Genomic DNA, 26,160 nt, shown 5'->3' on the forward strand with positions numbered 1-26,160 from the left:
TCCACTTCTGTGGAAGGAAATTCAACGAATTCCAACATGCCAAGATCTTTGCTAAGTCTGCAGCTCCTCTACAGCACGTCAGCAATCACAGGCTCAAACTCTGGAACATAAGAGACATAGCTAATATAAGTTGCAATACAATAAACACTCTTCCTCTAAACACAGTTCCTCTCCCCATATAGATCCGAGTTATCCCCTTACTTCCTCCCTCCCATTCATTCTCCCACCTATGATAAACTCAATCTGTTTGCGCAACCTACTCACATCAAACTATTACTTAATATTGTCTGTTACCTTTTTACTAAAAGCTGAATAGTTGTCTCTCTTTTTACTGCTTCAGGAGATTCTTACCCTTGTGAAATCCCACAAACCCAGAACTACCATTTAATCAATCATTGTTCCCTTTTACTAGTAAAAAATATAGAAGTCAACTGTTCCTTTGACAATCAAAATATCATATAAGTAGCCTTCTGAAGCAAGCTTATTACATTAAAATTCTAGGTGTCTGCCTTCTTCATACTCTATTCAGTTGCAACTCTTATAAAACCATATGTCAGCTAACAAAGTGCAAGTTTGTAGGTATAAACATTAAAGACATACATCACAAACTAAGTTTCAAATCTACAGTTCAAACCAGAATGCAAAATCCAATGCCAAAATTACTGAGAAATTAGAAAACCAGGTATTTGAAGCATAAAGATTAATATTATTTCCTGATCTGCTGTTTTCCTTCACTTTTTTAATCTCTACAAAGTATTGAGATATTAATGCAAGCCTCACAAAATTACCTGATTTCACAAGTAAAAGACAGTAAGTATTAACTATGACAACTGCCCATTTGAATGCTTCCCATGCTGATCAAATTATTTATGACACGGAAGATAAGTTTTTTTCCCAATAAATTCATTCACACACACACACCAGTCCCTGTTTTGTTTTTATTGTTGTCAAAGAAAAATGTTCTATTGTTTCCTCATGCAGATGCAGGAGCAGTGGGACTGCCAAAAGTTATTTTGTAGTTTTAGACTACAGAGCTGCAAGACTTTTCATACTAATAAAATGATTGGATCTACGCTTCTGCATTTGGCAACAACTAACTTCTGATCCTTCAAGAAAAGATGCCCCACCTTAAATACAGTTCACCATATAAATTCACACCATGCACTAAATAACTCTTCCCTGAGTTCATACCCCATAACATTAGATTGGGTTACCCTCACTGTTACTTCTTTTTGCACAACAGAAGATCTTATTTAGTCACCAGACTTTGAAAAATCCTGCATCAACCCATCCTGAAGAATTAGACTTCAGTCAATTATTTATCAAACCCACATTTTCATGCTACAGTAGCGCAATTACTACTGATGGCAGGTCTGCTCTAAGTGCAGCTATATGTTGAAATGAGCTGCGAACAAGAGAAGATTAAATGATTTCGTGGACAAGGGTATGCTTGATTTATGTCAACTGTCATTACCTTAAGACACATAAAGCCTCTTTCTGGGGTACTAAAAGCAAACCATTTACCATATAATATCAGCTTAGTAGTCTTTGTGCTGATGAATACTGTATTCAAAGCAGTAATTCTTTTCATTGTCATTTACATGTCTACCCTGCATCTCCTAGAATACAAAGTTTATCAATTGGCTTTACATTTTAGCTAATCCTCAACTTAAACTTGGTGGGAAGAATATTTTTATTAGAATAAACATGGACTGAGTGAAAACAAAATTTACAGCGAGAAGATAAGCTTTAAAAACCAAGACAAACCCATTGCCTATACAGATACAGTGGACAAAAAAAGTGCTTCTCAAACTGTGACTAAGCTCCTTGTGGTCACCAAAGGATTCAAGAGAGATCCCAAACTACAGCAGGTAACTTAAATGATTAAAAACTTCTACCCACTATTCAAGCTTCAGGGGCACACAGACAGATGAGCCAAAAGGAGGCTACACAGAAGTTCTGAGAAACAGTAGCTAGGCAAACCTCACCCACGCGCGTGAGAAGCTATGCATACACTGAACTCTGTTCAGTGTGCCATCCCAAATTATTCCAATCCATGAGAGGCCCACGAGGGACTCCACTATGCACAGGATCAGACCCTCAGAGGTCAGAATCAGAAGGCTTGCACAAGCAGGTCCACAATGGATCATTTGACAGAAATCCAAAACTTCTGTTCTCCTGGGAACATTCCCTCATTGGGCACCGAGAGCGTAGGGGCCTGGTCCAAGTCCAATACAAGTTAATGATAGGGTATGGGTGTGTTGTTTGGTTTGGGTTTTTTAAATACTAACTTTCTGCAAAAAAAGGCAGAAAGAAATAAAGCATGACACCTGTCCGCAGTAAGTATTTGCTTCTTAATTCTGTTTAGCTAGTGGTCTGGAGATTTCTCTTCCCCTGAAACATTTGAGAAATAAAATCTTTAATTTTAGACTTTTTAAGCTCTGTTAAGCAATAATATTTAAATTGAGCATACACTATGCCATGTACAATGTGAAATACAGCTGAGTTCCAGTTTCACAGAACCATGCAAATTTGACTTTTCCTAATCCAAGACACCTTTTAACAAAAGCGGGAAAACATGTCTACATATAGCACAGAAGATAAAACCACATAAATTCTGTTAGATACAGTAATGGATTTATCATATGCAATGAGTGTGGCCACTGCACACCATCTCTCAGGTTTAGCAGCCTATGGGCTAGTATTTCAGTTAGCTGCCCTGGAGCAAAATTAAGACTGAGACTCTTCAACCTCCAAATTCCTAAAGGATAAGCAATGAAAGTAGTTTTTAAGATTTCTGTGTATATTTGGGCATCTTTTACGGAACATGCACAATAATTTAGTGAGATTTATTAGTGTTATATACACTCACAAACAAGATCCCTCTACTTCAAGTGACTTAAAAACTGTAATCGAAACACTGAATCAGCATAGGTGACAAAACCCATCATCTGTGGTCTCCAAACAAATTTCACTGCTCTTAAGCAAAGAGTGAGTAAAAGCAAAACAACATGAATATATCCCACCAAATATCCTATAAGAAACTTTTTTTTTTAAAGTCAAACTTCAGCATTGCTTTTTATTCAGAGGCTACATCAAGGCTCATTTATTCCTATTCTGAATTTCGCAACAGGAAATCAGGTATGCAACATCAGTGGAGGCAGCCTTTCAGCACTCATGTGAACTCTACGATTCTAACCCAAGACGATTCAAATTAATTAAACCCAAACAAAACCAGGAGACATCTCATAGTTCTTCGCATCTGACTTTTACCTTACTCACTGTAAACAGCCTAAAGATACAGAGCACGAGCCAGACTGTCAAATTACGGGCCCAATCCAAACCTCCTTCGGCTCAGGGAAAAGCAGGTTTTGGATTCGTTCACCAGAGAGTGGGAACTTGTGAGGTTTTGTTTGGTTTTTAAGCGAATCACAGAGACAGTTTTGCCCCTTTATTTATTTATTTTTCAAGCGGGCAGGACACCCTTAAGCCCGAAAGCCACGTTACCCGCGGGCAAGGCGGGTGCACCCCGCACCACCTCACGACAGCCGGCCGCGCCTGAGCCCGACCCTCACCGCGCACCGCACGGTATCCACACACGCCCGGCTTTGCCTCCCACCCCGCTAAGCGCCGAACCTCCCCACCGAGCTCACCTCTCCCCCCGCCGCCACCTCAGGCGGGGCACCCCCGGCTCTCCGCAAGCCAGCCCACCCGCCACGCCAGCCCCCCCGGCTCTCCACACGCCAGCCCGCCACGCCAGCCCCTCAGCGCTTCCCTCAGCCCGCCGCGCCCAACCGCCGAGCTGGCCGCCGGCTCAACCCTCGCCCCCCTCGGGGATGGAGCGGCTGGCGGCGGCGGCCGCGGCGGGGCATCCCTGCACCTCGCTGGCTGGCGGCACCCACCCCGGGGAGACGGACGAACTCGGGCAACTTGTGCCGCTGGCAGGAGGCGGCAGCCCCTGCTCGCCCGCCGGCGCGGCCGCTGGGGACAGGGGGAGAAGTCACCTGAGGGGCAGCGCGCCGGGGGCGGGCGGGCAAACTGCCCTGGCGGCTCCCAAGCGGAGAGCCACCCCCGATCCTTCCCGGCCTGAGCAGCAGCCGGGGCTAAGGCTGTCCTCCCTCAGACTCCGCGGCTATGGCTGCTCCTGCTGCCTCACGGGGGGGGGGGGGGGGGGGGGAGGAGAAGAGGGAAGGCAGAGGGAGACTTCCAGTCTCCGATGACAGGGTCCCTTCTCCCCCCGCAGCACGCCGGGGGAAGGCTGCTCCCCCGCCTCCAGCCGCCGCCAGAGAGAGGGCAGGGCCGGGCCGGGCCGAGGGGCGCCCCCGGGGCGGAGGGCTGCGCCGGCTCCCCGCAGCACTCACCTCTCCGCGCCGCCCTCCCGCCGGCTCCCCGCTCGCCGCCTGCAGCCGGCGCCTCTGCCAGCACGGCCCCCTCCTCCGCGCTAATGGCAGGAGGAGGAGGGCCGCGGGAGGGCCTCGGCCGAGGGATGTTTACTCGGCGGCTCTCGCGAGAGCCCGGCGCCGCCGAACCGGGCCGCGATTGGCTGCTCCCGCCGCGGCCCGCGGGCAGGTGCCGCAGGAGCCGGCGGGCGCCCCTCGTCCGCCGGCCGGGCGGCCCCGTCTCCTCCTCCCAAACGGCCGGCAGCTCCTCAGGAGCGGCGCGCGGCAGCGGGCGGCCTCGCCCCTGGCTCTAACCGGAGCCGCCCGCCTGCACCGGCTCCGCACGGGGAGCTGCAGTCGAAGCAGCCAGCTGAAACCTCCGCTCTCGGGGGGCTCTGGGGGTCGAGGTTCACCGAAGGGATTGTAGCTGTGAGGAGATCTCGCAGTCGGGAGGGCACTGTTAAACTTGCCCTGAGCATACGTAGGTGCCCAGGTGCTCAAACAGAAGGCAGCGGAATTAACTGGACGTCGGGCGTTTGCAGGCCTCTTGCTTTGGTATCCTTCTGTCCCATCACCGAAGTACAAGGGTAAGGATGTTAACGCAGGCAGAAGATAAGTGAAACCCTGCTTTGGTTTTACTACTACCTGATCATAAAACGGCAGCAGCACTTATGGGGAGAGTTGTTATCCCAAGGATGCAGCAGCACAGATTTCCTACAAAGCCAGCTACACAGAAGGCAAATCTCTGAGCTCAGATTGGAGGAATGACAAAGGACAACTGTCGTCTTCTGTCACAACATGCAATGTGTGGAAGCTAGCGAAAGTTTGTCCTAGTGTCGTCACTTGACTGGAGGATAGCTGCTGATGGCAACCCTCTACGCCAAAGCAGATTCCTTGCCCAGAGATCTCTACCACCTCGGGACCTCCAAGTGTATCTACATGTCCCCTTTGCCTGCAGGCAGAGCCAGGATATTCACCATGGGCCTCCCTGAGCACTGTGGACCTACCTGCTGAGACCCGTTTTCAGAAGCATTAGATTTGGTAGGTTTGAAATAACAGAAGCCTAAAATTAGCATGTTTTAACTTGAATGCGATGCAAGAGTGCTTCCTGGAGGGACTGCCCTTTGTGATACCTGAACTCTGTTTCCACATTTGGAGCCCGCAATAATGAAGTTGTGCACTCCCATGTACCATGCTGCAGTGTTGAAAGCACAGACATGTAACCTGGGAAAAGAATTAGCAAGAGGGGAAAAGACACTCTGCGCTATGATAAGTAAATTCAAAATAAACTGGTTACAGACCTAGAAAAGTGGTATTTAACTAAAGTACTCTTCCCAGAGCAAAAGTCTTTAAAAATCTTTATCAACAACAATGGTAAATGGGAGTGACAGACACACACCCCAACCCTCCAACAGGAATGGGTACTGATTTTGACTGGGGATTGCTGGTGTTTGAGGGGTTTGATTTCAGTATCTTCCTTCTGTCTGCTCCCCCGCTCTAAAGCTGTCAAAGGGAAGTTGAGAGGGGCAAGGTGAGTCTCCGAGATGATGAGGACCAGCCGTGACAATGAAAATTGAATGAATATTCACAACATGACATTACAGTTCCTGACTTGCTGCTGCTACTCCTCTTGTGGGTCCTGCCAGCACAGCAGATGGTAGATACTGAAAGACTTTGTGCCAGTGGAAAATTACTGAGTTTTGTTGGTTCTGTGTATGTGCGTGTGTGAGGGGAGAAGTGGGGCAAACTTCTATTAAATTAGTTATTTTCATGAGAGGAAAGGAAAACAAATGGTTCCTAAGACTACAAAAATTACTGGCATGTAAAGAACCAGTCTCTTATTTTACATGAATGATACATGTCTGTTTTTACATTATAAGTTTTCCTTGTAATTCCATGTAACTCTCCTCATAAGTCAGAATTGTGAGTTTTCCTAAATAGTGGTGCAATTAAAAAGAGAACAACATTGTAACAATAGCACTGGGTGTTACTTAAGAGACCTGTGGAAAAACTAAGTGTTTCATGTTTCTATTTTTATGTGGCTGTAAAAGTATTTATGTTAGTGGAGTTTCCATTGCAAAACAGACATGGTTTATTTAAATTTTTTTTTTTTTTTACATAGCTATAGGCATAGAAGGTTATCTTACTTGATCTTGCAACGGCATCCCTACTGTTGCAGTTGAAGTCAATGGGATACCTAATGTGAATACAGTTAAGCATGTCCGTAGTCTTTGAAGATCTGCACACTTAAAGTTACAACAAAATGCTCATCCTGAAATGAACTGCGGCAGAACCAAACCTGCAAATAATTTCTGTGCAGGCAAATGAAGTGCAGAGAGTTGACAGAAATACATAAGGTTTTAACCAAAACTGCAATGCAACTTAACAGTTATAAACAGCAGTGTTTGCCCAGTAACTTCTATTTGTGTGTATTTGCAGAGTTAGCCCTTAATTTAGAGGTATAAGAACATATTCACTATGTAGAAGGGCAACATCTCTTTCAGTTGCCAGGCATAGGACTTACTTAGAAAAACATTTTGAAACAAAATCTTTGCTCTAAATGTGCATGCTTCTGCACACTGTGTGATGTTCCAGTCCTGCAAGTTGCAACAAGCAGCAAAAGGTTCTGCGTCCTCTGCTCAGATGTTCCGACTGCAGCATCAGGATACACCCTGGTGCGCAGCAATTAAAGGCAAACACAAAAGCCTAAATACCTCTTGTCAAATTCCACTGAATCTCTGAAGCCTTCAAAAAACTTAGGGGAAGGTCTGTAGCAAACCAAAACAATATTGTCCTCATTATTGTAATTCAAAAGAGGGATATCTTGTCTGTGAAAGGACATTTATGTGAGGTTTTGACGTACATTCCTTTCTTCTGCAGTCAATTGGTGTAACAAATACAAATTGCTCTATCAGAGTCATGCTGGAGATGGCTCTTGGAAAGATTCTGGGTTTTTTTTCACCATGAAAGGTCCTTCTCAGCATCAGAAATAACCTATAAATTAAACCTATGTTTAATTCACAGAAGGCATTACAAGTAGTTTGCAACTAACTCCTTAATCAAGGTAACATTTACGAATCAATTCTGACTTTCCTTTCTTGGTTTCTTACTATTTTTCTATACAATATAAACCAGTTGTATTTCTTCAAAATAAGCCAAAAATTACCAAAACTTTTAAGACTGGTCAAGGAATAATGCAGAGCTAGGGGAGCGTAGTGCAAGGCATACAGAAACATTCATCCAGATTTTCCAGTGTCTTATGACTTTTTTAGTTGCTGTTGATACTATTTTTAATCCATATTTTACTTGTAACTCCCTGATCTGCCTAAATGACAGAAGTATATGTTTTTGTTGTTTAATATGTAGAAGGCCAGGAAAAAATGCAAATCCTTTAATCTGTTTTATGATGCTTAGCATGCTATTATAAGTTTGTGATAAGATTTTACACCTGTTGAACGTACTGTAGATCTTTAGTTGCTTGATTCCGGTGGGGCACGGTAATGAATCAAATACTTAGAAAATGCTGTGGCATAGAAGAAAATGTAATTTCTTAATAGGCAGAATGCGAACTTAGAAAGACACACATATGGTTGTACTTCATATGCAATGTTTCACAGTTGAATTAAACAATTAAGAAGATCTTGGGCCTGCAGACTCTTGAAGACTTAGGTAACACTGAAAGTGATTGAGTTTACTTCTGTGAGACTATTCACAGAAGTAACATTACTCACCTTGTTCCCTGTGATGGGCTTCATATTTAGGAAACTGTCATCGATATTTAAAAAGATGTAACAACATAGGAATGTCTGCGCTCATTCAGACCTAGGTTCTGTCTAAGTCACATTTCTATCTTCCTGGTGATCATGGGCAGACAGCTAGGGAAAAGGAAGAATAGAAAAAATTCACAATGGATTCCTTTAAAACCCTCCCACCCTCCACCTATCCTGAGCCTGATGTGGTCTGTCTAAATAGTAACTCCAAGGGTTTGCTCTTCCAAGTGCTTGTGTAGTTTCTTAAAATATTGTAAACACCTTGCATTCCCAGCACACTGGAGTTCCACAGTCTGTTGTGTGAAATTCATCTCCTTTTGCTTGTCCTGAACCTGGTTCCTGAGAGCATCTCAGTGTGGATCATGGTTTTGGTATTAGCATAGACAGGGAACTATTGATCCATGTCTGTCCTGGCAGTGCTACTTTTTTTTTATATCTCATACCTTCTCAGTTGTCCTTATTCCAGACTAAAGAGTCCTAGCCTGGAAGCCATTCCATACTTTTCATCATCCTTGTTGCCCATCTCTGAACCTTTTCTATTTCTATTGCATCTTTGGAAGTAAAGAAACCAGAATTTCACTATTCAAGGTGTGGATGAACCATGAATTTTTCCAGGGGCATATACTTCTTGCCTCACCTCTTAATTTGAAGGCAGAAGACACCATTTGCTATGCCTCTCAAAAATAGTAACAAAGTTAAGCAATGTCAACAAGTAAATAGTATTAGTTAAGTTTTTAAATGAGGTTCCTTTTGAAGGCATTTGCAACAATCCATCTCTGTTCCATACAGGCAACTACAGACTGTTGCTATCTCCACACCTCTTCTTAGAAAATTCTAATTTATACTTTACTGAAAGCCCAGATAATTTTCTCTATATTAATAGCATCTCTGTCACTGGGAAACCATTTGTGTTTCCATATGTGTAGTCTAAGGAACAAAGCAACTCATTCAGCTATACAAAATCAAGGAAATTACTATAGTCACCTTACAGACTGTCAACTCATATCCTGAATGTCTTAGCAATTCACAACTATCCTTCCAAAACCAGTATTTTGCCAATTTTCAATACCATTTAAATTACTTCTTTACTATGTAAGTATTATTATCTTTTAGCATGAACTTCTGGCTTGGCTGTGACTTTTGCAGGCAATTTGGTACCCACAGCATGTTTCTTCCTGGCACAGAGATACCAAATTCCTCATGCAGGAGTTAAGGATGTGACAAATTTTATTAATTTTGTAAGCAATTAAAATACTTATAGCTGAGTTCACTTAAACAATGTCATCTCTTAAAATATTGTTCCTGGATTATCTCTGGAGAAAATCTTTGGTGGACTTGCAAGAGACATATTTAGTACATGATCTTTTTCCATAAATAAAGAATCACGGAAAGTCTAGAATAAAAAAGTTAGCAAAAACACTACCTAATAATAACTATTTTTAATTTTTAAGGAAGCTCAATATTCTTTGGCAGTCAGCACTGTCCTTTCTTTAAAATTCTAGAGAATAATGAAGTTGACAATCTTTCCAGTCAACGTGAGGGATACAAAATAATATATTTAACAAAAATACTCCTATTCTTCAGGCATTTTATTCTTAGTTAATATCTTTGATCTGTTCTTACAGTGTTTCAGGAGTGACCATATGCTTTCTTCCTCTTACCAGAGATTCTCTGCAGATTCTTTACTAGATCCATTGTTATTTTCACATTATCCTGACACACGGGAGATCATCTGTATATTGCAAGCTTACCACACAGTCTGTTTTCTTACTTGACACTTGCTTTCTGCTTGTCTTTGCTATACAGCTATCTAGTTCAGTTTTTGTGTCTGAAATAAAGCTCTTAAAATAAATTAAGAAAAAAAGAAACTGGAACAAGATGTAAACTAAATGATGCAACTTGCTGTTACATTCTGTTCTCTGTTTTTCAACCTTAATGCATCTATTTTCAGGCCTGATGCTGAAGTCTGTATACTCAGAGGAGCTACCCCATTGAACATGGACTTCTGGAACAGCCTAAGGAGAGGCATGCTTGCTTGGAAGGGATGGCTAGCATCACAGCATAATGTAGCTCTCATAGGAGAACCAAGGATGACAAAATAGGCTCAGGAGGCACAGAGACTAACCTGACTGGAATTGGACCTGTCATATTTCTTCTACTGTAACTTGAAACACCATACGTCAGGTCACAGGATAGTTTCGTGTGTCTGGTCACACAGAATGGGACTGAAGTTTGCCTATGCAAGGTGACAAGCTTCCTGCCTGAAGGCCATGGACTTCTGGCCTCTCTCCTCTTGATATCTTCATGTATGGATGGTCAGTTGCAGGGGAGTCAAAACCTGCAGTTACTTTCAGAGTCTGTAGTTCAAAGTATGGAGTCAGTATGGAAGATAAGAGGATGGGTTACAAGGAAGTGGGATAAAACATCACTGGAGTTGTGAAGAAGTGTTTGTAAGACCATGAAAGATTTGTCCAAAAGTGGCTGGTATAAGCTTAGAACGTAAGCTTGCATTCATGTTCAGGCACTCAGTTGCTAAGATGCATGGTCCAGCTGTAGATACCTCAGAGTTGCTGCACTGAAGGAAGAAGGATTTGATGAGGGAAGAGGCTAGAACAAGGGTCACAGATAGCCTCAGAAAACCATAGTTCCAAGGATCGAGGAGTCTCAAGAGCAGACCCACCCTTTCCATGATGAAGGAAGTAAGTACAGTGTAAAGGGATCACCATAAAGAACTTTGGAAGTATTTCTTACCCAAAGCTAAGCTAATCCAAGACTAATGCAGCACTGCCAACTTTTAAGTGCTCAAAAATCTTAAATTAGCTCCCCCCTCCCAAACTTTCACAAAACTGACAAAACTATGAGTCCAGAAAAGAAGGAGATGATGGTGATGAAATTCTGGGGTTTAGTCAAGTGCTTTGGTTATTTAATTTCCTCTGCCTTGTCCCGCCCCCCTCCATTTCAATGGAATAATTGAAAGCCTGCAAACTCCATCCTAAATACACACACAAAGATGCAATCCCTGCTCTGCTGCATTCTTAATTTGTATTTCCAGTCCTTTCCCTCACTGTCTTCCAGCTCCATTCCCTAGAGACCTCCTTGTTCCCTAAGTCCCTTTAGCAGAACCTGACTGTCCCTGCACATTCCTACTAGATTTCCCCAACCCACTAACAGATGGGCACAGCTTCTCCTTTGTTTCCAGTGTGTGTGAAGCATGTCCTTGTGATGTCTTTCATTACTGACTTTTCCTTACTGAACAGCATAGGGGATATTTTCCATACTGCTTGCTGTTTAACAACATGAGAAGTCTCCTCCAAATTTTCAACACTGATCTGGTTCCCTCTTGAGAGGTGTTGCCTCTCAGCCAGCACTGAAGCCAAGTGCTTGAACCCTCGCTGTTTCTACCATAACTGTGCTTCTCCTATACCTCTGCTCCTCCCTCAAAGCTCTAGGCTGCTAGTGAGGAAGGTGCTGTTTACTGCCAAAGTTGCAAAAAGGGCACTTCTCCAACTTTCACAGTAAACAGTAAACTTTGGCTTTGCTATGCAGAACAAAGAGAGAGAGAAGTCATTGCAGGAGCAGAGCTGTCAGCTCTTGAGGTCTGGGTATTTCTCACACAACAAATAAATGCAGTAAAATCTACAGGGGTATAAAAATAATAGCTCTTAGCTTGGTAAAGGTCAGTTCTTAAATGAGCTGGCTTCTTACCAAATTTGCTTAGCTACATGTATCATCTAATGTGAAGTAGGAGTTTCTAGATAAAACATTTTAAAATCAAAGTGTAATTCTAATTTGGAATGGGGGTATAAGAATCAGTTTCCTCATGTCTCTCATACAGTCCCTATAAATATCCAGAAAAGGTACTCTTTTTCTAGTAAAAGATAAATTGTGCTGCTGGTGAAGACTTGATAAAATATCAAGAATCTGTTCTTGATTGACATAAATTTTACAGGGTCTCTGACTCTGTCCATTTGTCTGTCGTACACACAAGCACATACATGAACAGTCAGTGTAATTAAATCTGGCATGTGAAGATGTCGAGCGTACTGGCCTATGTCAGCAAGATCACTTGCATTCTTAAGTTTTAATGTTGATAAAGAACGAGTAACGCTACATGCTATTGCCCTGCACAGTAGGGTATCTGCCTGAACGTTCAGCCAGTCTGCAATGTGAACGCAGAGATCAGTGTGCGCTTCTCCCATTCACCTCACAGTGACACTCTGAAGGTTTGCAAATGAAGTGCTAACTACTGTGAGCATTTCAGCAATAGTTTTAGCATTTCAGTAATAGTTTTCAAAGTTTACTAAGGAGAGGAACTGATCAACCATTGCATTTGTAGGTCAGGCCCATAAGAAATTGAGACAATCACCCTGTGAAGACAAACATAATAAATGGGATGACATTTTGAAATCTCAACTGTGTTGTTGCAGGCAGAGCTTGCAATGATACTATCATCTTCCCAATTTAGCCTCTCAGCACAGAGATTTGATTAGGTAGCCTTTAATGCTACTTTTGTAGTAAAAAATACGTAAACATGCTGTAATTACCTTCCTTTTTTGCTGCTCTTCTTTGTGAAACTTACCTTTGTTGTCCTTCTTTTTCACTATCAAGGTAATTGAAAAAGTAAATTATATAACTAGCCTTTTCACTTTTAATATACCACAACCACACACTGGAATATAATGATCTAAGCACAGTCTCCATCTGCAGAAGAGAAGAAAGTGATTCCAAGCTAACAAAATAGTTACAAACTTAATGCAGCCTCACACTTGTTTAGACTACTAATGAGGGAGAGTAGAGAAAGGAAAACAATTCAGTTCCATTCCAGTTATCTTGTGGGCTTGGATCTTTAAATGAAAACAATCCAATTAATTGTCACAGCATGAAGAAAACAGTTGGGTCTGGTAAAGACAAGGCAGAACTCTGAAGAAAAAATATATGTTTAAGGTCTTAATATAAGCCAACAAAAGATCTCCTGGTTTCCGTGCACTTATTCCAGAGCCTTCTCTGCATTGTCTCTGAATAAGTATAATGTCATGGAGGAGTAGAGCAGTCAGCCCAGGCACATTTAGCAGGACCAGTTGTATAATGCTGGATGTCTCTGACTGTCGTTATGTCTGATGAAATTCTTCTGGAGTCCTCAGGAGTGCAGAGGCCTGTGCAGAGGCTGCTGTGCACAAATGGAAACAGAGCAAGTAATTAAGCCTGCAATGCTCAAGTCTGCTATGAAGAAAGGCCACAGGGGGCCCAGTGAAGAAAAGCTTTTTAAAATGGCATCAAACATTAAATCCCCGGAACTCTGTTTTCACCCCCCCAGCCAACAGTCAAGGATCAACCACATTTTTCAAAAATTATTGCAATTCAGAAAACATGGGCAATAAGCTGCCAGCAGGGTGTCAGTGAATCTGGCGCTGCCAAAGTAATTTCCTAGTCTCTCCAAAGGGAACAGAATGTTAATCAATGTACTCATTTTTCTCCTTCCACTATAATTAGCCATGCATGGCCACAGCTTGACCACCTGAGTTAACTCAAAACTGTTGAAAAAAATCAGTATACTCAGAAGCATTACTGAAAAAAGAGAGTAGCTTTGGAAGGACAACAAGAAGTCAAATATATAGCCTAGATTTGTGAGGGTCTCTTAAAGCAAGCAGCCTGGTGTTAAGGGGTGCATACAAAAAGAGTAAGCATGGATGAAAACTCTCTTAGGTTTCTTATGATTTTAGTCTCCTGTCTTCCTGGGACAGTAGCATTTCTTAGTAAAAACAATACTTCCAAGGCTGGTTCCAAAGAGATTGCAGACATTAGGGTTGTTTCACTAGCTGGAAACTTTTCATTGGCTGAACTAACTAGGAATCCCTACTCTCTAATGAGACTCCTGTCCTTTTGCATGCAGAGGCAGAGGAGTGACCCATGGAGCAACTGTAAAACCAGGACTGAAGCCTTTGGTTCTGCACCCTAAGTATTGTATGCTAAGAAAACATCATGGCAGTGAATATGGAAATGAAAGATGTGACAAAAGCAAACACGAAACAAATTCTTCAGAGAAGCTGGAGAAATTTCTTATTGGAAGAAAATATTTCAGACATGAACAACTAGTCAAACATGTTGAAGGGGAAGAAGAATATATAAACTCACTTTTCATAAATTTTTGTTGCAGTAAATAAGATCCAGAAGGTAATTGAGAGAATAATTTCATTTATGCTAGGAGACAAACATGTGAAATGATGGTGATACTAGGTGGTACCTTCTAGGCCTTCCTTTGTTGATGTTAGGTGGAGTCAGGGAGCAGCAAGAGCAGGGTTTCTGCCTGAGGGAGGACAAGCTGGGGCCAAGGGTGACCACAGCACAGATAATACCCTCGCTGGCCAGGGCACAGTCCTACAGTATGTGAATAGGGTGTGCAGCATCCATCGACAGTCCCAGACAAGGCAAGGTGCTGGTGAGGTCTGGAGCCTGTCCAGGGAGTCCAGTCAGGAGCAGCACAAGACAGAATTGGAGACAAGACTGTGGACCTGAGGTCCGTCCAGGAGACAGGACCCCACCTACCTACAACATGGATCAAGAGATTCAACTGGGAAACAGTGCCAGAGACAAGGCTGGGCACAGGAATATCTACAACATAACTGGGGCAAGAACCGAAGGCCCTGACAAAGAAAAATAATCCAGGTCCCTCCTGACCAGGGAAGCACGCCAGAAATGAGTCAGGTAGAAAAAGCAAGTTTATTGTCCTCTGAACTGCAGAGATCAAGTGCAGGGCTGTTGCAGGTACCTCCAGTCCATCCCTGTTACTTCATTTACATTCCCTTATATTCCCCTTTTCACCCTCCCAGGTTGTTCTTCTTTCCCACACTCATCCCATCCCAAATAAACAACCTGCACTGGTTAATTGTTGTTCCATTGTCCCTCCTGTTGCTCTTTTTGGTGCTTATCATATCGCTGCTTTAATAATTTCTACTTCAGTCAGCAATTCCATTTTGTCAGAATCTCTCTTTTATTACTTACGTATGTTTCTCATTTCTGCTTTTTTTCATGTTATTACCTTGTTAGTGTACCCATAGGTCAGGGATTGCCAGCTGCATATACATTACTCCACCTTTGCTATCTCTAGCTCCTTGTGGGTTTTCATGTTGCTTTTTTGCTCAGGGATGACCTTCTGCATATTTCAGCAATTTTTATCAGCTAATAAGTAAAGTGAGAGCATTTAACTTGCAACAACAATAGCCAAAAATCTGATTTTTTCAGTTGTGGCGACTAGACAGTTCATTGGAGTTTTATTTCCAAGATGAGGACATACAGACTCCTTTAAGTTCTTCTTAGTGGCCTTCTTCCCTTTCCCACTTGTCATTCTTATTGACTGCCACAGGTAACTGAAGACAACATACTGAAAGGTGCTCATTTTGTGTCTGTTTTTTCAAGGTTTCTTTCTCTGAACCTGACCTACTCAATCTTCCACCACTCCAGAACTCAGTCAAAGCCCAATGACGCCAGTGTTTGATAGCAGAAAGAGTGGAGATGGAGATGTTTCCTTATCATGACCTGTCTCCATCCCAGCTCCTGCTCTAGCTTAGAACATATGATGATTACTCATTAAAAACTGAAAAAAGATCCAAACTCCCAACCTTACACACTCACTGAGGTCTTTCCAAGCTTGACTGCTAGTGAAAAATAGACAAAATTGCTAAGTTTTAAAGAACATATATTTTATATTTTTAAGTGAAAATATTATTGACTGGCTACTCACTTTTTCCTTATGCCATGTCCTGTTTGTATGTTTACTGTTTCCACTATTTAGTGGACACAGTGAAATCTCATTTGTCAGTTTGACCATCATGTATCATTTCACTTGCATTAGAGAGTAAGTCTATACTGCTGACTGACGTACAGTTCTGTGACTGGACTTTTAATGTAGATAACCCGGGCAAGTTTTAAACCATCCAGCCTGGAAACTAGTGTCAATAGAGTTGTGTCCAGGCGTCTCAGCTGCAGAAGCAAAATTAGGTTTCTTTTCTGCTTCAAAGAGAAGGGGGTGGAGTTGCCTGGGCGGTTCCCACCTCTGCCAGGAATGGAGTCAGCAAGGGAAGTGGCAGATATAGAGCAAGACCACCTTGGGAAACTGGGCTTGCAGCTTCTCTGCTACTGTACAGAAGGGACCCTACTACATACCACATTAGCTCTGGCCCACATGCATCCTCTGCTAAAATACCAGCCTGACTCTCACAGGTTAACTGCCCTGGGAGACTGGTCATAGGAAGCATCCTAGACAGAGTAGCCCAGAGATCAGTTCAGATAATCACCTCTGCAGTTGCCCTCCTTATCAGGATGGTTTGGCAGCCTGCTATGAGCTCCAGGCTGCTGCCAGTAGAGTGCTGGCAGTGCCAAGGACTCCAGTTTAAAATTAGGTCAGATATACACAGTGAACTAAGAGTCAGATCCACATCTCCACTGTCAATATGCACACACTCATGCTATACAAGGCTTTTACAGCTTACGGACCAAGTCATTCTTGGAAGTCGCAACACAGAGCTTTCACCTCTGCAGGCCAAAGTGTTATGGGCTCACAGAGACAAAAAGGCAAAAGTCTCAAAAGATATTTCCAGGAGAAAGAGGAAATCTTTAAAGACTTTCAGAAGAGACACGTGTCTGAAAGGGGATGCTCTGTGTCTCTTCTGTTAAGTCTTTTGTTCTCTAGGTCTGACAGGGCACCAGTTTTGAGCCTTTTTCACACATTTACAGGCATATTTGGACATAACATCCTATTTTCTTGATGTGAGCAGTGGTGGCAAAGCAGCTGCTATTAAGATGTAACTCTATAAATTGCTAATGGAGGAGGGGAGCTAGTGACTTGGGGCCAACTCTGAATGGTCTAGAACATTTCCACCAGGCACATGTTCCTATTGGCTTGCTATAGTTTGGTCCAGCTCTCTCCAAGAAGTGCAACCACGTCAGAAGTTCTTACGAGCTGCATTTTTTCCCCACTTCTAAAGCTAGCCAGTCTTGTGCAGCTCCTTGTTTGCCTAACTAGCTGCCCAGGTAGGGTTTCCCCAGTCAGGGCTCAGCAGGGGCTGGCTGCTCCCCCGGAGATGGGGACTCAAGCATGATACCATGGCTAGCAGGACCAGGGCCTCACCAGCCCGGCCCTGTCCCACTGCCTCCAAGCGATGTGAGCAGGGCCGCCCTGGGGAGAGCAGCTGGGGTCGGCCAAGAGTCCAGATTGTCAGGCGGGTCTGTGGTGGTGAGGCAGGTCCAAGGGAACATGAGTTTGCAAGTCAGGATTAGGTCCAGCATCAATGAGGAGGGTCAGGCTCGGCCGGTGATCACCAAGCAAGCCCACAGCAATGATGCAGGTCGGCAGTCGGGCCTGGTCCAGACCAAGGGGGTCCATGGCCAGCACAGTTGGAACCAAAGACGGGCACACCTATAGCGTAGCTCTGTTTAAGCCCAGGCCTGAGCTTAAACAGCCCCGTGGCCCCTGGAAGAGGCTGTGGGTGGAGGCCCTGGGTGCAGCTGGACAGGGGGGTTAAGGCCGATTGGTGCCCTCAGGGCCAAGCCAAGCTGTTTCCCCTTCTCTTTCTCTCCTGCCAAGCAGAGACAGGGGAGAAAAAGAGCCTTGGCAAGGCGGGGCAAGGTGGGCTAAAGGCAATCTTTGATCCCACAACCAAATTACCAGCATTTCTAAGCATAAAACCAGAGCTGAGAGAAGGTGTAATTTTTCATTTGAACATGAGTAGGACAGTTCTTGTTCCCATGCTCTTTGACTTTATATGGCAGCTACACTCCTAAAAAAGCTGAGGATGGACTTTACCGTAGGGCCTAAAGAGGGTACAACATCCTTTTCAGTGTTGTACACCATAATGCAAATCATTACTGGACTCTTTTTCTCTTGTTTTACTGCACCTAAAGATGTACATGTGTTCATTTTCATGTGAACTCCAGAGACAGAGTTTGCAGAGGCAGAAGCCTCTTCTCCTATAGAGAAGTCAGCATAGGCTGGCCTCAGTATAATGTCATATGCACCACTCTCTACTGATCTCTGAAAGAAAGCGTTCAGGAGCTGTGGTGTTGGAAATGAACATACTGCTAGCTTCCCATTACATTACACAGTGTAGCTGAGGGCACGCTCGCATGAAAAAAATCTGGAACCTGAAAAGATACAAAACAGATTTTAGAGAAAGGCAAGTATCTCCAAGTGCAGCCAGCCCATACTCAGTATGAAAATAAGTGAGGCTAAGCCAGATGAGTAGTAGCCAAGGTGTCTTTGCATCAAGGTGCCCAGTGCTTTTAATTCCAGGAGCATAATGCAGCTAGAGCCAGCAGAGTTTACTAGCCTGAACTCTTGATCCACAAAAGCTGTTAAACTCAGCTCATGCTGGAAAAGTGTAACATCATCCACACAGAAATGCACCTTAGATGTTACATTTGTTGTCCCACTCTGGCTCTCTGCAGAGCCAGCCCATCTGTCTCTGAGTGTGTGTTATGGTAAAGCCTCAACCCAGGTATTACACTAAATGAACAGCCAAGAATTAACCACACATTGCAATCATACCAGTGGACATACTCCTGACACAACAAAAGCTGCAGAACTCAGAGTCACAGCCTCACAGAATAATAAGATTGGGAGGCACTTCTAGAGCTCCTCTATTCCAACCCCCCACTGGAAGGAAAGTTGACTAGAGCAGCTTGCTCAGGACTGTGTTCAGTTGGATTTTGAGTATCTCCATGAACAAAGACTGCACAGCCTCTTTGGGCAGCCAGTGCCAATGTTGGAGTGTTTGTCCATCCTTACTATAAAAGTTTTTTCCTATCTTCAGATGGAATCCTTTGTATTTTGTGCCCATTGCCTCTTGTCCGTTCACTGGATACCACTGAGAAGAGTCTGGCTCTGTCTTCTTTACATCTTCCTATCAGGTATTTATAAACATGGATGATGTCCCCCTTGAGCCTTCTCTTCTCCAGGTTAAACTATCCCAGCTCGCTCAGCCTCTCCTGATACGACAGATGCTTCAGTCCCTTAATCAACTTTGCAGCCCTTTACAGGACTTTGCAGCCCTTTACTCCACTACACCCATGTCTTGCTTATACTGGGGAACTCAGAAGTGAACCCAGCACCACAAATGTGTCTCACTAGTGCTGAGTAGAGGGGAAGGATCACTTCCCTCAACCTGCTGGCACCGCTTTTCCTAGTGCAACCCAGGATGCTGTTGGTCTTCTTGCTGCAAAGACACATTGCTGGCTCATGTTCAACTCGGTGTCCACCAGGACCCTTGCTTTCCAGCTGGTTGGCCCCCAGCCTGTGTTGGTGCATGGATACTCATAGATACACGGTCTTTTTGTGCCTGTAAACTTGCAGCACAGCAACATTGGCTGGCAGGTACCTCTGTAGATCATTATGTCTGAACACCCACTTGAACTGGGGCTACCACCAACACTACAATAGGTCATCTTGTCTAGCAAGATCCTGGAAACCTCCAAGGGTATCTACTCCAGTGTTTTGCCATCCTCCCACCAAAAACATATCCTAATGTCCAATCTGGACTTCCCAGAACAGTTTGTGGCCTCCACATCTTTGTATATCATCTGCCACTGCTGAGGAGAGTTTGGCTCTGTCATCTTTGTAACTCCTCTCCAAGTAGTTTTGTTTCATTTTTAATTCATCTTTTTTAAATAATTATGCTACTCTAATGAGTGTCCACTTCACAGAATGCCAAAACCACTATGTGATCCTTTTTGTAACCAGCTCTGAGAAATTGCTCTCTATGCAGGTAGTATTTGGTTATCAAGTGGCTGTCTGCACATGAATAGCAAACCTAGTGAGGTCAAACAACGTCAGCCATGGATAGGAGAGTAGACTAAGGAGATCCAGTGACATTTATTTTTCTTTAGGTTCCAATCCCTTCATCTCATTTTGAAAGCATTTGTATTTTATGTTCCAAAGCTATTAATCCACTAGTAACAGTTTAAACCTCATAGTGGTACTGTGAGTTGCTTCTGCAGCTGATAATCCCCAAAATGCTCTTCAGTAACGACTAGCAAGAGGTGCTTTCTTCTTTACTATTCGCTGCATATGGTGTTGGTTGCTGCCTCTAATAGCCCTGAACATATCTGAAAACTCCTTTTTCCCATATATTCCTATGAATACTGTAACGTTCAGCTCAATCACACTGCTCTCAGCTTCTGTGATCACCTGGAAGCTTTCTGGAGAGCTGTAGGACTAGTGCAATGGATTCTTCTTAAGGCATCTGGCTAAGAGATCTTTTTTTCCCAAGGAGATATACTGGAGTCTGAGTTTATAGCTCTTGAAGGCACACTGAATGGTGCATTTATTTAGTCAGGCCTTTTATTGCCTTTTATTGACCATTAGAGGTTTTCTGGCAAGTGCATGCAGGTATTGAGCTACTGTCAATGTGTTTCTTAGGCTGCCCATGAGGTTGGTTTTGCTCTCATCTGGTCGCATCTGATTTTGCCTTTTTAGTAAGTTTTTTGTTAGACACCAGTTGCTGCCAAAACCGGCACAGAATATACTTTAGAGTAAGTAGGTATGTAGATAAAACAATTAGTGAAACTGGACTTCACCAAATGCTTCTGTTCACTGAGGCATGCAATATTTGGGGTGTTTAGGCCAAAATCAAAGCTGTGACTCTCCACACTAACTTCAGGTGTATGGTAATACAAGTTTCATCACAAGAGATGTTAATTAGAGTCCTCTGCTTGTTCCTCCCCTCTCTTGAAGGCCCTGCCTATTTTATTAAAATAGATGTTAAAAGAATCCCTTAGAGTCCTCTACAAAATACTGGGGACACTGAAACACTGCAACCACCTCTACTTTCCCCTCACTCAAGAAAAAATCTATTTCAAGCAGGGTTTTTATCCTGCTGCTGGTCTGACTTGTCAGACTAAGTCATACCATTAACTTTAGTGAAGTGTTCACTACATTTGTGCTTTTTTGAGGTTGCTTCTTCATTTGATTTCAAGTTCACATGCTGTATTTTAAGCATGATATTCATATTCTACCAGCTACATGAATAAAGCTAATCTCGTCAAAGAGCAAACTATCAACTACCTTACAAATAATTGTCTGCAGCCTAGTGCAGGATTTCTGTATTACTCTTGATTAGGTGAAAAGAAGATGAAAAGCTACTCCTGTTGCCAGCAAAAAATAATGATGCAGCGCAACTAAATCCAAGAAGGCAGAAAATAAGCCATTGTGCTATTACTCCATCCAAGAACTCTTTTGAATTGAATAGAATTGCAAAAAACCACTTAAGAACGCCCTCAGAAAGAGACACTCACCAAGAAATAATTCATAAGTAACCTATCGGTAAAGCTACTTCATGCTCCAAGTGTTACCACATCTGGTCCAGCAATTTTGACTTATCTAATGGTAAAACTTCCTGATTTTGTTTTAAATTGCCATAATTTCCTCCTCTCATGTCTAATGCACCAAGCAATGCCTTTTTTAAGCCAGAGCAAGTAGCCAAATGTATCAGTCTCTTAAAGAATGGTGGTAATTCACCTTTTGTTACAGCAGCTTGGTAGTTTCCACATCTACTCCAGGTATGGACTTACCTCATGAAGCAGATAGATACAAGCACTGATAAGACAGGGCAAATAGACTGAAATCTGCAAGATTAGCATGCTAAACATAAAATGCATCAGCTATAACCAAGCTAGGTTCCCAGGGACTGGGTGGCTGCATGGGTGCAATGGCATGAAGCAGGTGACAAATTTCTGCTGCTCTTGCCTGTAATAATGTTCTTAGGTGTGCTGTAACATCAGTAAGGCAATCAAAAATAAAAGCAACAAATGCATCTCAGTTAGGTGTGTCACACAAGACTACACCCCTTTGCTTGAGAAATCTTCATTACAGCCTTTTTAAAGTGACACCTCTGAACTAGTTTTGAGATCTGCCAGGAAAAGTCATCATTAGAGAGACAAGTCCTGAATGTGAAAGTGATTGACAAAAGTTCAAGGTATTGTAATATTTAAAATGGCACTAAAACTCTTAACTCAGTTTCTTAAGCTCTCTTTAAAAGTATTCAGAAATATTCCTCATTATTGCCAAAATAAGATCTTTTCAGGTAATGTATTAAGAGAAGCAGGCACCATCCAGATCATCCTTAATGAAAGAACATGGCAACACCTAGCTAGTTACGGTTTACAGCTGAAGTTCAGTGCTACACTGTCGAAGTCAAGGGATGCTGCTCTTCTAATCTGTTGTCACCTCTGCCTTCCTATTCCTGCCTGGCAAGGGTTGTTCCCTTCTGACATCACGTGTGGGATGAAGCTTCCACAACTTCTGTGCACATGTGAGGTTATGGCTTTAGTGACAGAGCTGAGGGCAGCAACCGCATCACTTACACATCTGCTCTCTCATTAATGTATTTTATCACCACAATATCTGTTCTTCAAAGTTATTCTTTAGAGGGGAAAGGATTCTTTGTAGACATTTCACGTCTCTTCTCCCATGTGTATTTTAATGATGATATTTTAATTAAAAATACAGAGAAGGACTATGTTGTAAGGAAAACTGACTAGTAGAATGACCATAAAAGGGTGAAAGAAAGAGCAAGCCAAATTGCAGGTCTTGTTGAGCTCAGACACTTGAAATTAAAGGGAACGAGAAATGCAGTAAGTTGTTGGTGATTTTTACTTTCGAAAAAGTTGTGTAATGAAAGCTTAAAGCAAAGCTGGTTATGCAAGCCTGTGCTGGTCAATAGGGCAAGACTTAGTCAAAGTTAAGAGAATTTCTTTTTGACATTGTGTCCTAAATGTAGGGCAAAACATTATCAATTGGTTGAATCATCTGAAAAAACATGTGTCTATGTAAGATGTTAAGGAGACCAATTAGGTGGAGAAATTATTCACTCCATTTTCCCTAATTAGCCTGATCTTGGAATGTTTTCCCCAGTCCACTTGCTTTCAGGCTGTGAGTGCTTATGGGAGTGAACACCCTATCACAGAACCCCACTGCTTGTGGCGAGGGCAAGTCAGCGCTTACTGCCAAGTGCCACCATGCACATAAACACATGGTTCACACGATGAAAACAACAGGTCCCACATGTTTGTTAGCTGAGAAGAAAAGACTTACAGGATCTGTCATTCTAGCTGTCCAACATTTAGCATCAAATATGTCGGTGTACTGGGGCTGCATCTAAGAAACCCTGTTTTTGTTGTGGGGCAGGGATAGGAATTGTTGACCTGGACATTAAGTGCATCATTGCTATGGTCTGAAAGGAAAAGTCTGCTACAGAAGAACCCTTTCTCTCTTAGGAATGGATCTTCATCATGCTCTCCTAACGGCAAGCTGGGAACGAGTAGAACTTTTGGCCTCAATGCAGCTTATTTTTCGAAGGACAGAAGAGGAAGCAGGGCATGGAGCAGTGGGCCTCCTGCAGCAATAACTGACAGAGCGAGGAAGGCAACTCAATAATAAATACTACTGACCACATTTTCATTAATCATTCCCTTCCCCCTCTGTTTAAAGAGAACACAGTATAGGCACTGGCTTGAGTTAGTTGGTTTTGTTTATAGCCCTGCCTATGGACAGAGCCTTTTTCCAGATATTGGAGATAAAATCTTCCTGTCCAGAGAAGCCCAAAGTTCAGGATAGATATTAGGTGTAGGGGACCAACAGCAGGTAATATATGTTGTACTCAATGCCAGTCCTATAAACACCCTCACAAAAGGAGCTTTTTAAAATTTACCTGACTTTGGAAAGAAACAGGACCAGCACTAAGGAAACTAGCATGTGTCTTCAGAAGATAAGTTAAGGGACAATCTCCTTGTTGAGGAGAGACAGAGTAAGCATTTTCATTTGAGCATATGGGCTCTCCTATTGTAGCGTCTGTATCTTTGGGTTTGCTGAGGCAGCATCTGTCTGACTCTTTGTAGGCGCTGACCCATAGCTGCGGTTGGTACCATGGCTGACACTGGTGGTTACCTGCAGAGCTGATGGCAACTGTGCAGCGGAGTGAAGGTGTGGGCTGGTTCCGGGCTGGGGAAAGATGGAGCATGATGTTGGGTTTCCTGTTTTGATGGTGTAAGCTCAAATGCCCTGGCGGTTAATCTAAATACAATCATTGATGCTTACTCACTCTTTGCCATATCCATGACCCCTTACTGAATTAATTGTAGAAGAAAATGTCGAGCTACCTCTGTTGAAGTTCCCAGAAGCCCTCTCCTGTTTATCCAAAAGAGGAAGGAAGCTGGCATGAAAAATTCTGTATAGATCCTTCTGATTTCATTTGCATCAAGTGTCCTCCAGGGACCATATAACATATGTCTTTAAATGGATGTAGAGACTTAAATATTTGATCTTGCTGTGGTGGTTTTTTTGCCAAAATTTAGGAGCTGCCATTGTTGTTCCGTCAAGCGAGAGGTGACCTGATCTCTGGAGGGAAGCGTCCTGCAGATATTTCAGGGGGTGCAAAGGGTGGATGCTGCTTTTTAGCTAATCCCATTCACTGTCATTTCATTTACATGAAGACAGAATAACTCGGCTAGCCTGGCTGCTGTCTCAACAATGTGATACAGAGGCAATCTACTTAGTTTACTTCTCAAAGCTACAAAGAGGTGTGAGTCACAAAACACAGACACAGAATCCAGATCTCACTATCCCTAAAGTTCAAGGAGTTCAGCTCTGTTGTTTCTGTTCAAGCTTTTCTCTCTTTGAGATGACAAAGTGATGAGCCCTGAAGAAGAGGAAGCTAGTGTGTTTATTGGTACACTCTTAAAAAGAAAAGAGAAACCTAAAAGGACAAGGCAGTCATTAGTTCTTGGCAATGTAGAGCTGCAAAGTAGTTAGTGCAGAAAACTGGAATAAAGGCTAGAGGAATCTACTCCTGATTCCTTGGGTAGCCTTAATAAAGATGCTTAGCCCTGACTTTTGTTAAAATACAGACACTACTTGTCAGGATTACTGCATTCAAATTAAAGCTTTATATCAACCAAATATAAAGCAGGTATCCCGTGGGCAATTTTCATGATTTAGAAGAATCCATCACAGAGATGCACAGACGTGGTGCAAATTATGCGTGTGTGTGCGCATTTGTGTGTATTCATGTGTATTTGAAGGAATTGGACTTTACCACAAAAGTCTCTCTAGAAAAATCCCAATGCTGGTGGAATAAAGTTTGCCTCAAACTCCTTCAGAACAGTGGAGCATGTGGATTCAGATCTGGCCCTTTGACTTATGTCTTTCTCCATTTGGTTATATCATATGAGTCACAAAGGTACCTAAAAATTCACAGATGGAAAAGGCTGAGAAATTGCACGTATTTTTTTGTGACCAACTGGACCATTTACCATACCAGACAGGACAAGACAATTAAAAAAACATCTAACCTTTTTCTGAAACTGATTCATGGTGAGGAAAAATAGTCCATGCATTTCCTCATTCAGTTAGGAAATATGAACTGTTTTAGGAATCACCAAGAAACATTAAGTCATTTGTAGAAAGCTCAGATTATTACATCATCTGTCTGGACAGAGATTTATTGCTGCCAAAATTCCATGCTGCAGAAACGCAGCACGAATAAATCATCATTTCACCTTGTCAATAGTTTTAATAGGAGAGGGAACTAGCTGGAAATTTTTCTGGCCACAATGGTACTCTAAAAGAAGTTCTGAGACAAGAGTGCTATTACCATTAGGAGTAACAATATTTACTTGTCTCTCAAAGGGGAGGTCAGGAGCATATCTGCATTACAAAAAAGAGCACTTGAAAATACTGCTTCATTTCATCCTTTGTGGGTGTTGCCATCCCTCTGAAGGAGATTACTACCCCTACAACGGCTACCAAATAGCTCATGAGAGTACAGGTGACTGTTCCTCATGTACGTCAGTGGAAGTGACTGGGCTCACCACCCTGACTTTGCACTGGAGTGGATAAGGAGCATGGGCAGAGCTCATGGTGGGACCAGTAACCTCCAGCTTGTGCCAAAAAGCAAATGCATTGGGAAGATCTTTTATGCCCTAAGTTGGATAATATTTGTGAAGCATTTGCAAGTGAAAGAACT

The 26,160-nt window shown here is 42.9% G+C and overlaps 1 long non-coding RNA gene across 3 annotated transcripts in view; it reads left to right on the forward strand.

The window, feature by feature from the left end:
• Positions 1-4,684: 4,684 nt before the first annotated feature.
• The window catches only part of LOC138689997 (uncharacterized), a 38,895-nt gene continuing 17,419 nt past the window's right edge, over positions 4,685-26,160 (forward strand). For 2 of the 3 annotated variants that reach the window (XR_011328773.1, XR_011328772.1), the window contains exon 1: positions 4,685-5,420. This is a non-coding gene — a long non-coding RNA (uncharacterized lncRNA). Of the gene's footprint in view, positions 5,421-10,100; positions 12,260-26,160 lie in introns of those variants that run through there. The other variant, XR_011328771.1, reaches the window with a different exon arrangement.

The sequence above is a fragment of the Haliaeetus albicilla genome, chromosome 19 (genome assembly GCF_947461875.1).
Source record: "Haliaeetus albicilla chromosome 19, bHalAlb1.1, whole genome shotgun sequence".
Taxonomy (NCBI): Eukaryota; Metazoa; Chordata; class Aves; order Accipitriformes; family Accipitridae; genus Haliaeetus; species Haliaeetus albicilla.